Source organism: Pongo pygmaeus, chromosome X, assembly GCF_028885625.2.
Source record: "Pongo pygmaeus isolate AG05252 chromosome X, NHGRI_mPonPyg2-v2.0_pri, whole genome shotgun sequence".
NCBI classification, from domain to species: domain Eukaryota; kingdom Metazoa; phylum Chordata; class Mammalia; order Primates; family Hominidae; genus Pongo; species Pongo pygmaeus.
In genome coordinates this window covers 125,317,594-125,335,031 of record NC_072396.2, presented here as the reverse complement: position 1 = coordinate 125,335,031, position 17,438 = coordinate 125,317,594, and the positions used below count along the sequence as shown (strand labels likewise).

General features: G+C 37.8%; 1 long non-coding RNA gene across 1 annotated transcript in view; it reads right to left on the bottom strand.

The window, feature by feature from the left end:
* Positions 1 to 1,209: 1,209 nt before the first annotated feature.
* Positions 1,210 to 17,438, bottom strand: part of LOC129025451 (uncharacterized) — a 37,440-nt gene continuing 21,211 nt past the window's right edge. The window contains exons 3-4 of the long non-coding RNA XR_008497217.1: positions 2,207 to 2,268; positions 1,210 to 1,794 (exon numbers count right to left, since the gene is read on the bottom strand). This is a non-coding gene — a long non-coding RNA (uncharacterized LOC129025451). The remainder of the gene's footprint in view (positions 1,795 to 2,206; positions 2,269 to 17,438) is intronic.

The window sequence follows — 17,438 nt, the reverse complement described above, 5'->3', positions numbered from 1 at the left end:
CATACACAAATGAAATTACATGAAAGAAAGCAGTTAGCATAACAGAAAGGATAATGTGACCTATGGACAAAACTCAACTGTCCCCAACTAGATTATGTGCCTTACCTAAGCCTGAAGGACTGAGCCATTTTCTCTCTCTCCTCTTCCTCTTCTCTCTCTCTCCAATTCTCCCCCTCCCTCTCTCTTGCTCTCCCTCTCTTCTTCTCTAACAAACACACACACACACACACACAACCAGCTAAGGGAGCAATCAAAAAAAGCAAAGGTTGATTTTAAAATGCTATTGGAAAAAACTATAATTTGTCACCATGCTCAACTTTCAAAACATTTCCACATTGTTTTTCAGAGGCTATGTGGTATATCTTGTGAAATCCTGGGAACATTCCGACACTGGCTTTTGTGGTGCCTGAAATTTCCACCATTAATAAAACTTTAAGACAATGATTCTTATCTTATTTGGGGGCAAGTGACATATACCACTGAGTCCATACCACTTCTTTCTTGTGTGAATTCTCTTAAGTCTTCTCCAGTCAAGTTTTTTGCATAACCATTTCACAAAACCGCCTTGGAAATTGTCAGTTCTCATTTTATTTGACTATCAGCAGTGTTTACCATTTTCTTCCTCCAACTTGAAATACATTCTTTTCTTCACCTAGACTCCAGGTCAATACACTCTCCTGGATTTACTCCTATCTCATGGACTTCTCTCTCTCACTTTCCCATTTTGACTCTTCCGAACTTCTACATGCTTGAGTGGGCCCTGGGCTCCATTCTGAAATTTCTTCTCTGCTCCAAAACACACTCTTGCTGATCTCATTGAATCTCATGACTTTAAATATCCAATCACTGATGTGATTGGGAGGCTTTGGGAGGCTGAGGCAGGTAGATCACGAGGTCAGGAGTTCAAGACCAGCCTGGCCAAGATGGTAAAACCCTGTCTCTACTAAAAATACAAAAAATTAGCTGGGTGTGGTGGTGGGCACTTGTAATCCCAGCTACTCAGGAGGCTGAGGCAGAAAATTGCTTGATCCCAGGAGGCGGAGGTTGCAGTGAGCTAAGGTCGTGCCACTGCACTCCAGCCTAGGCAACAGAGCAAAACTCTGCCTCAAAAAAAAAAAAAAAAAAAAAAGAATGAGTACAGGAAAGGAAGAAAAAATAGTATCAACAAGGAACTTTGAAATTTAGGCATGTGGTGTCTAGTGAGCTGTGGTGAGGTAGGGTGGGTTGGGAAGGGGGACACAATGCAATCAAGTCTTCATTGGAAGACTTCATTGGAGACACTGAAAAGGCGTGTCTTGCACAAAGAAAGTGCATGTAATATATGCTATGATACAATCTGCCTTAAGGTGACTCTGAGTCTGCCATTAGGCCCACTGTTCCTTTGGGGTTCTAACAGGAAAACTCACTGATTAAGCACCTTAGTTTTTCCCATTGCTGAGATAAAGTTTCTGATGATGCTAGCACCCAGAAATCAAGTGAAAAAGCTCTCTATAAATCAACAAAGAATACACAAGTTAATTTTCAAATACAGATGGGGCGTGTTTCTGCTAGGAAAAGAAAAATAATTTTCAAATAGCAAAAAGTAATTAGAATCCAGACATAGTAAAATTTTAACAATTTAGAAACATGGGATTGATAGTCTTTTTGAGGCATTCCACTTACCTTAAGTTCAGGGTTTAAATAAAGCCTTAAATAGGCTTTGCATATTTTTGACCATGCTAGTTGGGAGTTTGAATATTTTCTTCTTACCTTATTATGCTGGGAAAGAAGCCATGGGCAGTTTTCTTACAGCACCTGAAAACATTTATATAAAAAATTCATCAACTTTCAATTTGTTTCAATGACGCATTTAGCTTTCCAATTCCAAGGCTGTACCTGCTGCCATATTGTAAAGAAAACACTTTGAAATGGTTTTCCTCTGCCCAATAAAGGGCAAGCATGCCTTGAGCTAACCACTGAGGCACTTTATCACAATTTAAAAAGGTCTACAGTGCTCAGATAGAATAGACTAATGGTGAACACACTGAGACACCAACAAGTTATCCCCTCAGGATTGAAAGTGTGAGTCACATTGTAAGCAACCAAGACCAGCACAAGTGCTAGCTGAAGTTGAGGGAAATCTAGAATTAATAGTGGAGGAGGGAGATGATAAACATCAGTTGCATCCCTAAAACCACCTGCAGCTGTGAGAGTGGTTAATTCTTACCCCACTAATGTTCCTTCTCTATGCTTTCCACAGGAAGAGATGTCCACAGAATCCTGGAGGACCTGCACCAAAACATGTTTGAATAATTAGGTACCGGTGGTACAAGGGGTAGACTGCGATACACATTGTGATGCACTGCTCAGATCCCCCTCCAATGAAGTACATGTTCCAGTTGCTGGAGAAACTTTGGCAGACATCCTTCAGCTATTAGCACCTTCAGAGATTACCTCAAATGCAGAGAGTCACCTTGTTCAAAGTCATGATGCTTCCTGGGGCAGCCCATATCCAATGACTGACAGATGAGGTGATTTAAGAGCCTAGTCACTCTAGCCCAACTTGGGAAAGCTATGAAGGACATTTACATCTCCAGATCTCCCTCTGGGGTTAGCCAAAGTTATTGTTGGGCCTGCAGCTCACCTTCTCCCTCAGCCCATTTTTGCTTCTTTCCTCTCTCTCCCATAGGTTTTGAACATAAGAGTACTCCTAATAGTCTAAATGCCATCTCAGAGTCTGCTTCCTTGGAAACTCAATCCTTGGGTTTATGACAACATAGGTTGACATAGTTTAGATATCCCACCCAAATCTCATGTTAAATTGTAAGCGCCAGTGTTGGAGGTGGGGCCTGGTGGGAGGTATTTGGATCATGGGGGTGGATTCCTTGTGAATGGCTTGGGCCATCCCCTTGGTGATACGTGAGCTCTTGCTCTGAGTTCTCATGAGATCTGGTCATTTAAAAGTATGTGGCACTTCCCAACACACACTCTCTCTCTTGCTCCCATTCTCACCAAGTGATGCACCTGCTCCCTCTTTGTCTTCCCCCATGATTGGAAGCAGATGATGCTGTGCTTCTGGTACAGCCTGCAGAACTGTAAGCCAACCAAACCTCTTTTCTTATAAATTACCCAGTTTCATGTACAACTTTATAGCAATGCAAGAATGGCCTAATACATAGGCAATGACATAAGAAATGTCCAATACATTCTAGTTCATTAAACATTCATTGATTCAATTAATATTCATTGAGGGCCTCCTGTGTACTGGGCACTTTTTCTCAGTATCAGGGATGCATCATTGAGAAAGATAAAGTTCTTGCTCTCATGGAGCTTATGTTTTAGTGAAGGGACACAGATAATGAACGAATGAACAAAGGAAATGAGTAAACAACAATATATTAAATAGTGATAAATATTAAGAAAAAAAGGTAGGGTGATGTGAAAGAGATTCAATCGGGTTGGCTAATTTAGATTGTGTGATGATGGCCTCAGTAAGAAAGTAACATTTGAACCAGTCTGACACACAAACATCTGCAGTAATAGCATCACAGGCAGAGGGAACCAGAGGTACAAAGGCCTTAATGTATACATGAATTAGTCATGGTGTCAAAATGGAAAGACAGTTAGTGTGCCTGCAGTATAAGTGAGGGAAAAGTAGTAAGAGATGAAGTCGGAGAGATGGCCTGGGGTCAAATACGGTGAGGAGTTTGGGTTTCATTCTACGTAAACTGGGAAGTTAGAGTATTTCAAGCAGGGCAGTGAAATTATCTGATGTATACATTTAAAAGCCAAATCTAGCTACTATGATAAGATTATAAAGAAGAATGGAATTGGGAAAATGAATTAGAGAGCTATTGCAGAAGTCTAGGTTTGTGGGGGTCTGTCCTGCAGACCCTGACCCAATGACGGATGAATAACGTGCACTGACACAGATATTCTGCTTTGCCAGTCCAGCTGAGCATCCAGACCACTTACAGACTCCCAGGAGAGTGCTATAAACAGTTGAGGGGCGACCAACCAGTGAGACTCGCATTTATTCAGTAAAGATTAATTGACAAAGGCTTGAGTCAACACCACTGGAGAGTAATTGACAGTGTGAACCTCCTGAGTAGAAAGCAATTAAGCAACCGGTAGATCAAAAGTTAGTCTTAGGACCACATGAGTAAACAAGCTAGTTAGAGAAACTCCCCCACATTCCCTTGTATCTACTTTAATTTATTTAACTAAAGGAAAAGGGAGTAGGCTGCCTTCAATGAGATCTATTACCGAAGTTATGCAAACTCTCAGGCCTTCCAAGAGGGTTTGTGGCTATTGTAACTAAAACTTTTTTCACCAGCCTGACTGAACCCCCACACAGGTTAGGGATAACAATGGCTTAGACTACAGTGGTGAGAATAAGGGTGATGAAAAATAGATTCCGGATATATTTTAGAGCTAAAGCAACCAGGCTTATTGATGAAATGGATATGGATATAAGGGGTAAGAAAGGGAGGCCTTAGAGAGGATTCCCAAATTTTGAATTGACATAGTAAGTTATAGTTCATTGGTTTGTCCCTCCATTTGAACACATACTAAGCACCTTCTATGTATGAAACACTATGCTGGGTGCTGAGGAGCTCAAGATGATGAATCATGTGAGACCTTAACAGTCAGAGTTCAAAGACAAGATATAGGATATACAGACAGCTATAAAATGAGGTAATGCATGGTAAATGCCAAAGAAATATAATTTTTATTTTTCTGTAGTCATTTCATTCATATTAATCTCATTCCTCTAACATATATGTGCACTTATTGTGGAACCAGGCAATTACTTGGTGCTAAATAAGTATATGCTAGCTGCTGGTTAATCCACCAACACTCAATGGTATATTTATGAATGTCCACACCCTTTAAAAATCAAAATCATTAACTATAATATTTTTCATAAAATGGTATAAAGAATCTCTATACCAAATTTGTGTTCTGTCTAAAGGTGGGGGAAATGGATTTTTACATTCCATAGAAAATGGGTGTTTTCCTGGAATACTATGCAGCCCTAAAAAGGAATGAGGTCACGTCCTCTGCAGGGACATGGATGGAACTGGGGGCCATTCTCCTTAGCAAACTAATGCAGGAACAGAAAACCAAATACTGCATGTTCTCACTTATAAGTGGAAGCTAAATGATGAGAATACATGGACACATGGAGGGAGGAACACACACTAGGGCCTGTCAGAGGGCAGGGGGTGGGAGGAAAGAGAGGATCAGGAAAAATAGCTGGTAGATGCTGGGATTAATATCTGGGTAATGGAGTGATCTGTGCTGCAAACCACCATGGCACACATTTACCTATGTAACAAACCTGCACATCCTGTACATGTATCCCTGAACTTAAAATAAAAGTTAAAAAAAAAAAGAAAATGGGTGTTTTAATAGGCTGATGAGAGTGAATTCAGGGAAAAAAAGCCAGCAATTCAAATAATTTATTACTGACTGTAGTTGAGGTTACTTCTTCCTCAGTATCCTTTCTCCACTTTCTTCTTAGAAATAGAACCTTTGGTTTTTAGCTGGAGACATGGCCATCTTAAGGAAAGACTATATTTTCCAGACTCTTTTGCAGCTAGGTATGGATTCATGACTAAGTTCTGTCCAACAGGATGAGAATAAAAGTGTCCTCCCACCACTTCCTTCTTCCAGCTGGATACAAATTGTTATGCAACTTTATACACTTGTCAAAATTCACAGAACTGTACATTTAAAATTGGTGAATCTTATTCTGTGTAAATGTTATCATAATAAAGCTGATCAAATATTTTTAAAAATTATTTGTGATGGCTAGAGTGGAACAGCTCTATTGAACTACAAAGTAGAAGTGAATTGTTGAAAACAGCAGAGGTACAACACAGGAGAATATTTCCTGGATAATGGTAGAGCTGCTATACCAGACCTAGAATGCTTATCATCTCATTTCACTTACATGAGACAGTAAATTTTGTCATGTTTAAATCACTATTACCTTGGGTATTCTGTCTTGTAACAAATCCCAATCCTGATACAGTGAACATCCAACTAATTCAGTTAAGACAAATTAAGTACTTTGTGTGTTAAAATTTTATAGCTTAAGACTGAGCATAGAAAAACATTTACAGAAAAGCAATTTTAAAATGAATAATCCTTTTAATATTTCTATTACAATCAGAATTTCCATAGTTTTTCTCCAAAATCCTGAACACATCAAAGTTATTCCACCTTCAAATTCTCATTAAGAAAAAAAATTAAAAATTTCTATTTTCCCCCCACCTCAAAAGGCAGCAGAGTGTACAGTTAAGAAATTGGGTGACAAGAATGGCACTGTGAGGAGCTCCATGGATCTTCTCCCCAGAAAAACAACCAAACAACCATACTATAAAGCGACACTAGAATTTTGTTTCAAGAAACCTCACAGGAATGTACCAGAAAAAAAAAAAAAAAAAGAATTCAGAGATTCTTTGAAAGAAACAGCATGTTGCTGCAAACTCCACAAGACAGGTGAAAAGCTGTGAGTTCCCAAAGTATGAGAGGGGTAAAACCTGCCTCCAAATACACACCTCCACTAGGGAATCTGAAAATCCAGATCATGAAAGAAGTATTTAATCTTACCTATAGCTGGAACAGATTTAGAGAGCCACGTGAAATATAAAAGTAGAGACCACAGTGGGAAGAGCCTTGTAGGCACTCCCAGACTCCAGCTCGAACCCAGAGAAACCATTCCTGACCATATCTCACAGGGGCCCTCAGGGAAAGCAGCAAGCAAAATTAGGGAAGAGTCACAGGTGAAAGAAACTTCCAACTGAATTTTGTGATAATTTCAAGTGGGCATGAACTCCCTTGAGCAGAACCCTGGGGGTTAAGGGGAAGATACAGTGCAGGAGCTGCAGATACAAGTGCAGGAGCTGCCAGCATTGCAAGCAGACAAGTAGGCCTGATAGTTGTACTTGCTTTCTCAGTGGAGAAGTTTATGGCCTGGGGCAGGTCTGAGTTTCATGCATAGGCTGCATGGTTCTAAACTCGGTGCTGTTAGTGGGGCACTGCAGGAATGAGACTGGCCTCACCAACTGTGTGGGAGCTGGGTGAGACCTTTCGCTATCAGCTGTCCCTCACTTCCATGGTGAACCATACTGCTCAGCAGAGGCAGCCATACTCCCCTCTAAAACATAACCCTATTGGCTTGAGAACCACCCCTAAACACTCCCTACAGTGGCCATGACAAGCCCTACCCAAGGAGAGTCTGAGCTCAGACTCCTCTAACCATGACCCCACCTAATGGTATTTCTCTAGCCACCCTGGTAGCCAAACACAAAAGACATAAACCCTTGGGAGATTTATGGCCCTGCCCATCAGCTGAGAAACCTGAATTCTTCCCCTGGCCAACTTAAGGCAAGCTCAAATCCCACTGCTATTACCACAGCTGGTGCTCTCTTGAAAGTGCGACCTCCTGGCTGGAGGCCAACTAACTCAGGCCATTACAGCAACTCATGACAGAATAACACTGCTCCCAGGAAGAAGAAAACAACAGCTAATACCACTGCCTGCAACATCCTGGCTAATCAGAGGTCCCAAGTCTGTCCATGTGACAACTTCACTGCTAGCATAACCAGCATTTAAGAAAGCAAGCACACTAAACCTACCTACAACCAAAGATTCTCAAAGAGTCTACATCACTCCCCTGCTACCTCCACCAGAGCAGGTGCTGGTATCCACAGCTGGGAGACCTGAAGACTGATAACATCACTGGACTCTTTGCAGATATTCCCCAGCACCAGTCTGGAGCCTGGTAGCCCCACTGGATGGCTAGATCCAGAAGAGCAATAACAATCACTGCAGTCCAGATCTCAGGAAGCCCCATGCCTAGGGTAAGGAGGAGAGCACCACATCAAGAGATCACCCCATAGTACAAAATAATCTGAACAGCCAGGCACGGGGGCTCATGCCTGTAATCCCAGCACTTTGGAAGGCTGAGGTGGGCAGATCACGAGGTCAGGAGATCAAGACCAGCCTGGCTAACATGGTGAAACCCTGTCTCTACTAAAAATACAAAAAAAAAAAAAAAATAGCTGGACGTGGTGACAAACGCCTGAAGTCCCAGCTACTCAGGAGGCTGAGACAGAAGAATCACTTGAACCCAGGAGGCGGAGCTTGCAGTGAGCTGAGATCATGCCACTACACTCCAGCCTGGGCAACAGAGCAAGACTCCGTCTCAAAAAAAAAAATCTGAACAGCAGGCCTTAAATTCCAGATATTTCTACTGGTGGGTAGTTTCTCATAGTAGAGACACAATTGCGGTGTTGGGTGCAGTAAGAAAAGTCTGTACCTATTCTCCAACAGTAAAGCAGCCTCTATGATTATGAAGGGCCTTGGAGAAGGGGCCCTTGTTCCCCCTGGCATTCCACTGCAGACACAACTGGGGCTTCTTCCATAAAAATGCAGCATGAAGGTACCTATAGACAGCCTTTCTGGAACAGTCCAGGGTAAGTGCAGCCCCACAGAGGCAGCATCCCCCAGATTCACGCCTACATGAGAGGCAGAGTCACAATTCCTCCCTATTTGAAACATCAACATTCCTGTAGCTAAAAAGAGGTGTCTGTCTGATTTGAATCGCTGAAACACTAGGACAAGAGTGAGGCTATGAAGTGAATAGCTTTTCCTGTGACTTGGCAGTGGAGCTGAGGTAGCTCCCATTCTTCACCCTGATAAAACTTCAGCACATCTAATTGAAAGCTCTTCAGCCACCCTCATCAAGGCTGGGACCTCGACCCACCAGTGGGTATTACATCTACCCACCTGCCTTAGACAGAACTGGTGCCTACCCAGGGATACTGCCCGTATAGGCCTGAAGCCCAAATCATCAACTTAGTAAATAAAACACTGGAAAATAACTAACTAAATAAATAAAATGTACATCATGAAAGAATGAGATAACCTTCAAGCTATCCCTGCCAATCAGCTCCATAGGAGACAGTGAACTCAGCCACACACCAAGAATGTAACTACTACAAGCAGCATCAGGGAAATCCAGTGCACAAAGACACTGTATAACTAAGGAACACGACAAGAGTCTTCACCCCTTCAAGCACCAAGAATCAAATTCGGCTAAAAAAAAAAATTAAAGTCTGATACTTAAGAGGGGAAAACATTTAAATTAGAAAAAAACACTCCAATCAAAAATAAATAACAATTTGAAGAAATAGTCTACTCAAATATGAAGAAACCAGGAAAGAAATTCTGATAATATGACAAAACAGGGTTCTGTAAGACACCAAAAAGATCACACTAGCCCACTAGCAATGGATCCAAACAAAGAAGAAATCTCTAAATTGTCAGATAAAGAATTTTGAAAGTTAATTATTAAGCTACTCAAGGAGATATCAGAGAAAGGTTAAACAACTTAAAGAAAACTAAGAAAAAAAACAGGATATGATAAAAAAATTTCCAAAGAAACAGATAACATTTTTAAAAATTACAATTTTGGGAAATAAAAGACACACTTAGAGAAATACACAATGCCAGGAAAAGTTTCAACAATAGCCTAGAAAAAGTAGAAGAAAGAACTTCAGAGCTTGAAGAAAAAACTTTCAAATTAACCTAATGAGACAAAAAAAAAACAAACCCAAAAATGAACAAAGTCTCCAAGAAATTTGGGATTATATTAAACAACCAAACCTAAAAATAATTGGTATTCCTGAGAAAGAAGATAAATCTAAAAGTTTAGAAAACTTATTTGAGGGAATAATTGAGGAAAAGTTCCCTGGCCTTGCTAGAGATCTAGACATCCAAATACGAGAAGCTCAAAGAACTCCTGGGAAATATGTCGCAAAAGGATCACCACCTAGGCACATAATCATCAGGTTATATAAAGTCAAGACAAAGTAAAGAATCTTCAGAGCAATCTACAAATTCAATGCAATTCACATCAAAATACCATAACCACTCTTTGTACAACTAGAAAAAAAAAATTCTAAAATTCATATAGAACCAAAAAAGACCCCACATAGCCAAAGCGATAATAAGCAAAAAGAACAAATCTGGAGGCATCACATTAACTGACTTCAAACTATATTACAAGGCTATAGTTACCAAAAGAGCATGGCACTGGTATAAAAATAGGCACATAGACAAATGGAACAGAATAGAGAACCCAGAAATGAAGCCAAATACTTACAGACAACTGATCTTTGACAAAGCAAACAAAAAGATAAAGTGGGGAAAGGACACCCTATTCAACAAATTAGCAAGCCTCACGTAGAAGAATGAAACTGGATCCTCATCTCTTACCTTATATAAAAATCAACTCGAGAGGGATCAAAGACTTGTATCTAAGAACTGAAATCATAAAAATTCTAGAAGATAAAATCAGAAAAATTCTTCTAGATATTGGATTAGGCAAAGAATTAGCGACCAAGAACCCAAAAGCAAATGCAACAAAAACAAAAACAAATATATGTGGCTTAATTAAAGTAAAAATCTCTGTGCAGCAAAAGAAATCATCAGCAGAGTAAGCAGACAACCCACAGAGTGAGAGAAAATCTTCACAAACTATGCATTTGACAAAGGACTATTACCCAGAATCTACAAGGAATTCAAACAAATCAGCAAGAAAAAAACAAATGATCCCATCAAAAAATGGGCTAAGGACATGAAAAGAAAATTATCAAAAAAAGATACACAATTGGCCAACAAACATATGAAAAAATTCTCAACATCACTATCAGGGAAATGCAAATTAAAACTACAATGAGATACCACCTCACTACTGCAAGAATGGCCATAACCAAAAAATAAAAAAAAAAAGATGTTGGCGTGGATATGGTGAAAAGGGAACACTGTTACCCTATTGGTGGGAATGTAAACTAGTGCAATCACTGTGGAAAACAGTGTGGAGATACCTTGAAGAACTAAAAGTAGATCTACCATTCAATCCTGCAATTCCACTACTGATTATCTGCCCAAAGGGAGAAAAGTCATTATATGAAAATGACACTTACACACACATGTTTATAGTAGCACAATTCACAATTGCAAAAATACGCAACCAACTGAAATGCCCATCAACCAATGAGTGGATAAAGAAAATGTGGTATAGCGAGGTGGGTGGATCACGAGGTTAGGAGATCGAGACCATCCTGGCTAACACAGTGAAACCCCATCTCTACTAAAAAAAATACAAAAACATTACCCGGGCATGGTGGCAGGTGCCTGTAGTCCCAGCTACTCGAGAGGCTGAGGCAGGAGAATGGCGTGAACCCAGGAGGCAGAGGTTGCAGTGAGCCGAGATCGCACCACTGCACTCCAGCCTGGGGTGACAGAGCGAGACTCCATCTCAAAAAAAAAAAAAAAAAAAAGAAGAAGAAGAAGAAGAAAAGAAAAATATACACTATGGAGTACTACTCAGCTGTAAAAAAAAAAGAAAGAAAGAAAGAAAAGAAAAAAAAGAATGAAATAATTGCATTTGCAGCAACTTGGATAGAGTTGGAGACCATTATTTCAAGTGAAATAACTCAGGAATAAAAAACCAAATATTGTATGTTCTCACTTATAAGTGGGATCTAAGCTATGAAGATGCAATGGCATAAGAATGAGGTAATGAACTTTGGGGACTCGGGAGGAATGGTGGGGAGATACTGAGGGATAAAAGACTATGCACTGGGTAGACTGTTCAAGTACACACTGTTCAAGTAATGAGTGCACCAAAATCTCAGAAATCATCAGTAAAGAACTTATCCATGTAACCAAAAACCACCAATTACCCCAAAAACTACTGAAATAAAAACAAAAACAAAAAATCCCCCAAAATTATCTTACAGGTCTGTAAGTCAGAAGTCTGACATGGGTATCATTGAACTAAAATCAACGGATCAGCAGGGTGGTATTGAGGCCCTAAGGGAAGAATCTGTCTCTTTGCCTTCTCTAGCTCTAAAGTCTGCCCACACTCTTTGGTACATCATCTCCTTCATCCATCTTTAAAGCCAATGAATCAAGTCACTCGCCTTGCATTTCTCTTACTCTTATTCCAACATCACATCTTTGTATGATACTCTCTTCTTCTCAACGTGGCTCATGCCTGTAATCCCAGCACTTTGAGAGGCCAAGGCGGGCAAATCACCTGAGGTCAGGACTTGGAGACTAGCCTGGTCTACATGGTGAAACTTGTCTCTACTAAAAAATACAAAATTAGCTGGGCGTGGTGGCACATGCCTGTAACCCCAGCTACATGAGAGGCTGAGGCAGGATCCATTGAACCTGGGAGGTGGAGGTTGCAGTGAGCCGAGATCGCATCTGGAGATTGCACTCCATCCTGGGCAACAAGAGCGAAACTCCATCTCAAAAAAAAAACCTCTTAAACTCTTTTTAGTAACTATATAGTAGGTGGTAGTGTTAGCATTATTATTCTGAAAATACTATGTGTGCAAAGTGGAATAAAATCAATGAAAAATTTTTTAAAAGCTAAATAAAGACAATGTTACATTAACATAAAGATAGGCATATATAAATCAATAGAACAGAATTGAGAGTCCAGAAATAAAACATTATATTCATGGTAAATTGATTTTCAACAAGGGTGCTAAGACAAATCAATGAGGAAAACAACAGAGTTTTCAACAAACAGTGGTGGAAAAACTAGATATGCATGTGCAAAAAAGTGAAGTTGGACTGCTATCTCACACTGCATATAAAAACTTAAAATGGAACATAAACCTAAACATAACAGTTAAAACTATAAAAAGTCTTAGTAAAAACTTAGGAGTAAATCTCCAGTACTTTGAATTAGGAAACGGTTCCTTATATATAACACTCAAAACACAAGCAACCAAAGAAAATATAGATAAATATTACTTAATTAGAATTTAAAACCATTGTGCATCAAAGAGCATTATCAAAAAAGAGAAAAGACAAAAAATGGAAGAAAATATTTGTAGATTATATGTCTGATAAGGGACTTGTATCTAGAATATACAAAGAATTATTATGACACAATAATAAAAGATTAATAACCCAATGTGAAAATAGACAAAGTAGTCTGGCGCAGTGGCTCATGCCTGTAATCCCAGCACTTTGGGAGGCCGAGGCGGGCGGATCATGAGGTCAGGAGATCGAGACCATCCTGGCTAACACAGTGAAACCCCGTCTCTATTAAAAATACAAAAAAAAAAAAAAAATTAGCCGGGCGTAATGGCGGCAGCCTGTAGTCCCAGCTACTCCAGAAGCTGAGGCAGGAGAATAGTGTGAACTCGGGAGGTGGAGCTTACAGTGAGCCGACATCACGCCCCTGCACTTCAGCTTGGGCGACAGAGCGAGACTCTGTCTCAAAAAAAGACAAAAACAAACAAAACACTCTTTCAGGCCTGCCCTACAGGAACAATATTGGTAAGCAGCTAAGGAACTTGCCAGAAAACCAAATATTTAAGTCTTCTTCTCACTTCTACAAGTAACCTTCTATAGCAGTGGTTCTCTGCACTCCAGCCTGGGCAACAGAGCGAGACTCTGTCTCAAAAAAACAAAAAAAGAAAGAAAATAGACAAAGTATTGAATAAGTATTTCTCCAAAGAATATACACAAGTCACAAATAAGCACATGAAAAGATGCTCATCATCAGTAGTCATTAGGAAAATATAAATCAAAACCACTTCACATCTACTAGAAATGGTTATAATAAAAAAGGCAGATAACAACTGTTGACGAGAATGTGGGGGAAATTAGGACTCTTATATATGGCAGTTGAGTATATAAAATGGCACGGTTACCTTGTAAAGCAGTTTAGAAGTTTCTGAAAATGTTAAATATTAAGTGAGCACATACACCAGCAATTCTACTCCTAAGTATGGAAATGAAAACATATGTCCACATAAAAACTTGTACACAAATATTCACAGCAGCATTATTCATGATAGCAAAAGGTAGACACAATCCAAATGTCCATCAACTGATGAATGGATAAACAAAGGTATATAGTTAGAATGGAATATTATTCAGCCACAAAAAGGAATGGAGTACTGATACATATTATAACATGAATGAGATTTAAACAATTATTATATATGAAAGAATGAGTCACAAAAGACTATGTATTATATGATTAAATTTATTTACAATGCCTATAAAAAAGGAAAGTATATTAGTTCTACAGAGAAGGAAAGTATATTAGTGTTTGACTAGGGCTGTAGAGGTTGGAGGAAAAAGGGGAGTAAATGTTTTATGGGGGAGGTGAAGACAATGTTCTAAAATTGATTATGTGTCCCTCCAAAATTCATATGTGGAAACTTAATCCCCAATGCAGCAATGTTGGGAGGTGAGGCCTAATGAGAGGCATCATGAATAAACCAATGCCACTAAAAAAAGTTTCTGCGAGACTAGTTTCGTTCTCTCTTGCCCTTTCACCTTTTACTGTGTGAGGGTGCAGCAAGAAAGACCTCACCATATGCAGCTTTCTTGATCTTGGACTTCCCAGCCTCCAGAATGTGAGAAATAAATTTCTGTTCCTTAGAAATGATGCATTCTATTGTATTCTGTTATATCAGCATAAAACAGACTAAAACAACTGTGGTGATGGTTGCATGACTCTGTAAATATACTATAAACCAGTGAATTGTACAATTAAAAACAAAAAAATTGTAGTAGCCAGTCATATTAGTATCACTTCATAAAAAAAATTGGCTTAATTTGCAATGCTGTACAACATGTGCTTAAAATTGGGGAAAAAATGACAGTAACTTAAAAATGTATGTAGTGTTATTCCACTTTTGTTTTAAAATAGGACATGCAAAAAATTATATATATAAATATTCACAAACTGCTCATTTGGGAGTAAATGAACTGCCTTCCCACATTCAGGTTTTAATATTTTTTAAATGAAAATATATAACTTCCATATTCTAAAAATAATAATAAATATATATGTATATGTGTGTATGTATATGTATATATGTAATATATATACATATATTATATTACTTATGTATATTATGTATATTATATTACATATGTATATTACATATATAATATATATATTACATATGTATATTACATATATAATATATATATTACATATGTATATTACATATATAATATATATATTACATATGTATATTACATATATAATATATATTACATATGTATATTACATATATAAGATATATATTACATATGTATATTACATATATAAGATATATATTACATATGTATATTACATATATAAGATATATATTACATATGTATATTACATATATAAGATATATATTACATATGTATGTTACATATATAAGATATATATTACATATATACATATGTAATATAAATAAATATATTATATATGTGTATATATATATATAAAAGGAAAAAAGAGAGAGAATAGGTGCCCACATTTGAGAAGTCTGGTTTGGAGGATAATGGCAGGGAAGATGGCAGAGTATGAAGCACTTAAGAGATTTGTGGGACACCACTGAGTGGATGAACATATGCATTGTGGGAATCCTAAAATGAGAAAGAGGAAATATGAATATTTGAAAAAATAATGGCTGAAAACTTCCAAAATTTAAAGAAAAACATGAATCTAAATATCCAAATTCTCAACATGATAAAGAGTATCATGAAAAACCCACAGTTAACATCATCCTAAATGGTGAAAGACTGAAAGAATTATCTCTACAATCAGAAACAAAACAAGGATGCCTGCTTTCACCACTGCTATTCAAAATAGTGTTGAAAGTTCTAGACAGAACTATTAGACAAGAAAAAGATATGAAAGTATCCAAATTGGAAAGGAAAAAGTAAAACAATGTCTATTCACAGATGACATAATTAAATATATAGAAAATCCCAAAGAATCCACACACAAAAAAGCTAGTCAAGCTAATAAATTCAATATAGTTGCAGGGAACAATATGAACATAGAAAAATCAATCATGTTTCTATACAGCAGCAATGAATAATCCAAAAAGAAAATTGGAAAGCATGTCTATTTACAATAGCACCTAAAAAATTAAAATACTTAGGAATAAATCTAATCAAGAAAGTGAAAATCTTATACAATGAAAACTACAAAATAATGCTGAAAAAAATAAAGATTTTATTTTTAAGTCTTTAAATTCCATTACAGAAATAGACATGCATGTTCATGAATAGGAAGACTTGACATTTGTAAGACACTAGTACCATCCAAAGTGATATACAGATTCACTTAAATCTCTGTGAAAATCTCAAGAATATTTTTTTGCAGAACTGGAAAAGTTTATCCTCAAATTCACATCAAATTTCAAGGGGGCCTGAATAACCAAAAAATATCTTGAAAAAGACCAAAGATGGGGGGCTCACAATTCTCGACTTCTGAACTTACTACAAAGCTACAATAATTAAAACACTATGTTACTGGCATAAGGGCAGGCATACAGACCAATAGAATAGAATAGAGAGTCCAAAAATAAACTGTCACATCTCTGATCAATTAATTTGTGGGAGGATACAGGGTCTTGCATAGCTGCTCAGGCTACAGTGCAACATGGCTCACTGCAGCTTCAACCTCCCAGGCTCAAGCAATCCTCCCTCTCAGCCTCCCAAAATGCTGGGATTACAGCTGTGAGCTACCACATCTGGTTTTAATTGATTTTTTAAAGGGATACCAAGATCATTCAATGGAGAAAGGATAGTATTTTCAATAAATAGTGCTGGGAACACTGGACATCCACATGCCAAAAAATGAGTTGGACATTACACCATATACAAAAATTAACTCAAAATGGATCAGAGACCTAAACTTAACAGCTAAACCTATAAAATTCTTAGAATAAAACATTAGAGAAAATCTTCATGACACTGGATTTGGTAACAGCTTCATAGATCTGACACCAAAAGCACAAGCAAAAAAAGAAAAAATAGATAAATTAAAACTTTTATCCATCAAAACACACTATCAAGAGAACTAAATCTACTAATTTACTAGAAAATATATGCAAATTATATATTTGCTAAGGGATTAATATCCAGAATATAAGGAATTCCTAAAAATCAACAACAACAAAAAAACTGATTAAAAAGTGGACAAAGAACTTGAAGACATCTTTCCAAAGAAAGTATACAAACAGTCAATAGTTACATGAAATCACGCTCAACATCATTAGTCATCAGGAAAACGGAAAGAAAAACCACAACAAAATACCACTTTACCTCCACTCCCAGGATGGCCATAATTTTAAATTTTTAAATTAATGTGGGTTAGGGTATGGGGAAATTAATCCTTACACTTGCTAGTGAGAATGTAAAATGGTGCAACCACTTTGAAAAAAAGTTTGGTAGTTTTTCAAAGGTTAAACATAGAACTATTATATGATCCTACAATTCCACTCCTAGGTATATAGCCAAAAGAATTGAAAGCAGGTACTGAAACAGATATGTGTACCCCAGTGTTCATTATTTACAATATCCAAAAGGCAGAAACAACCTAAGTGTCT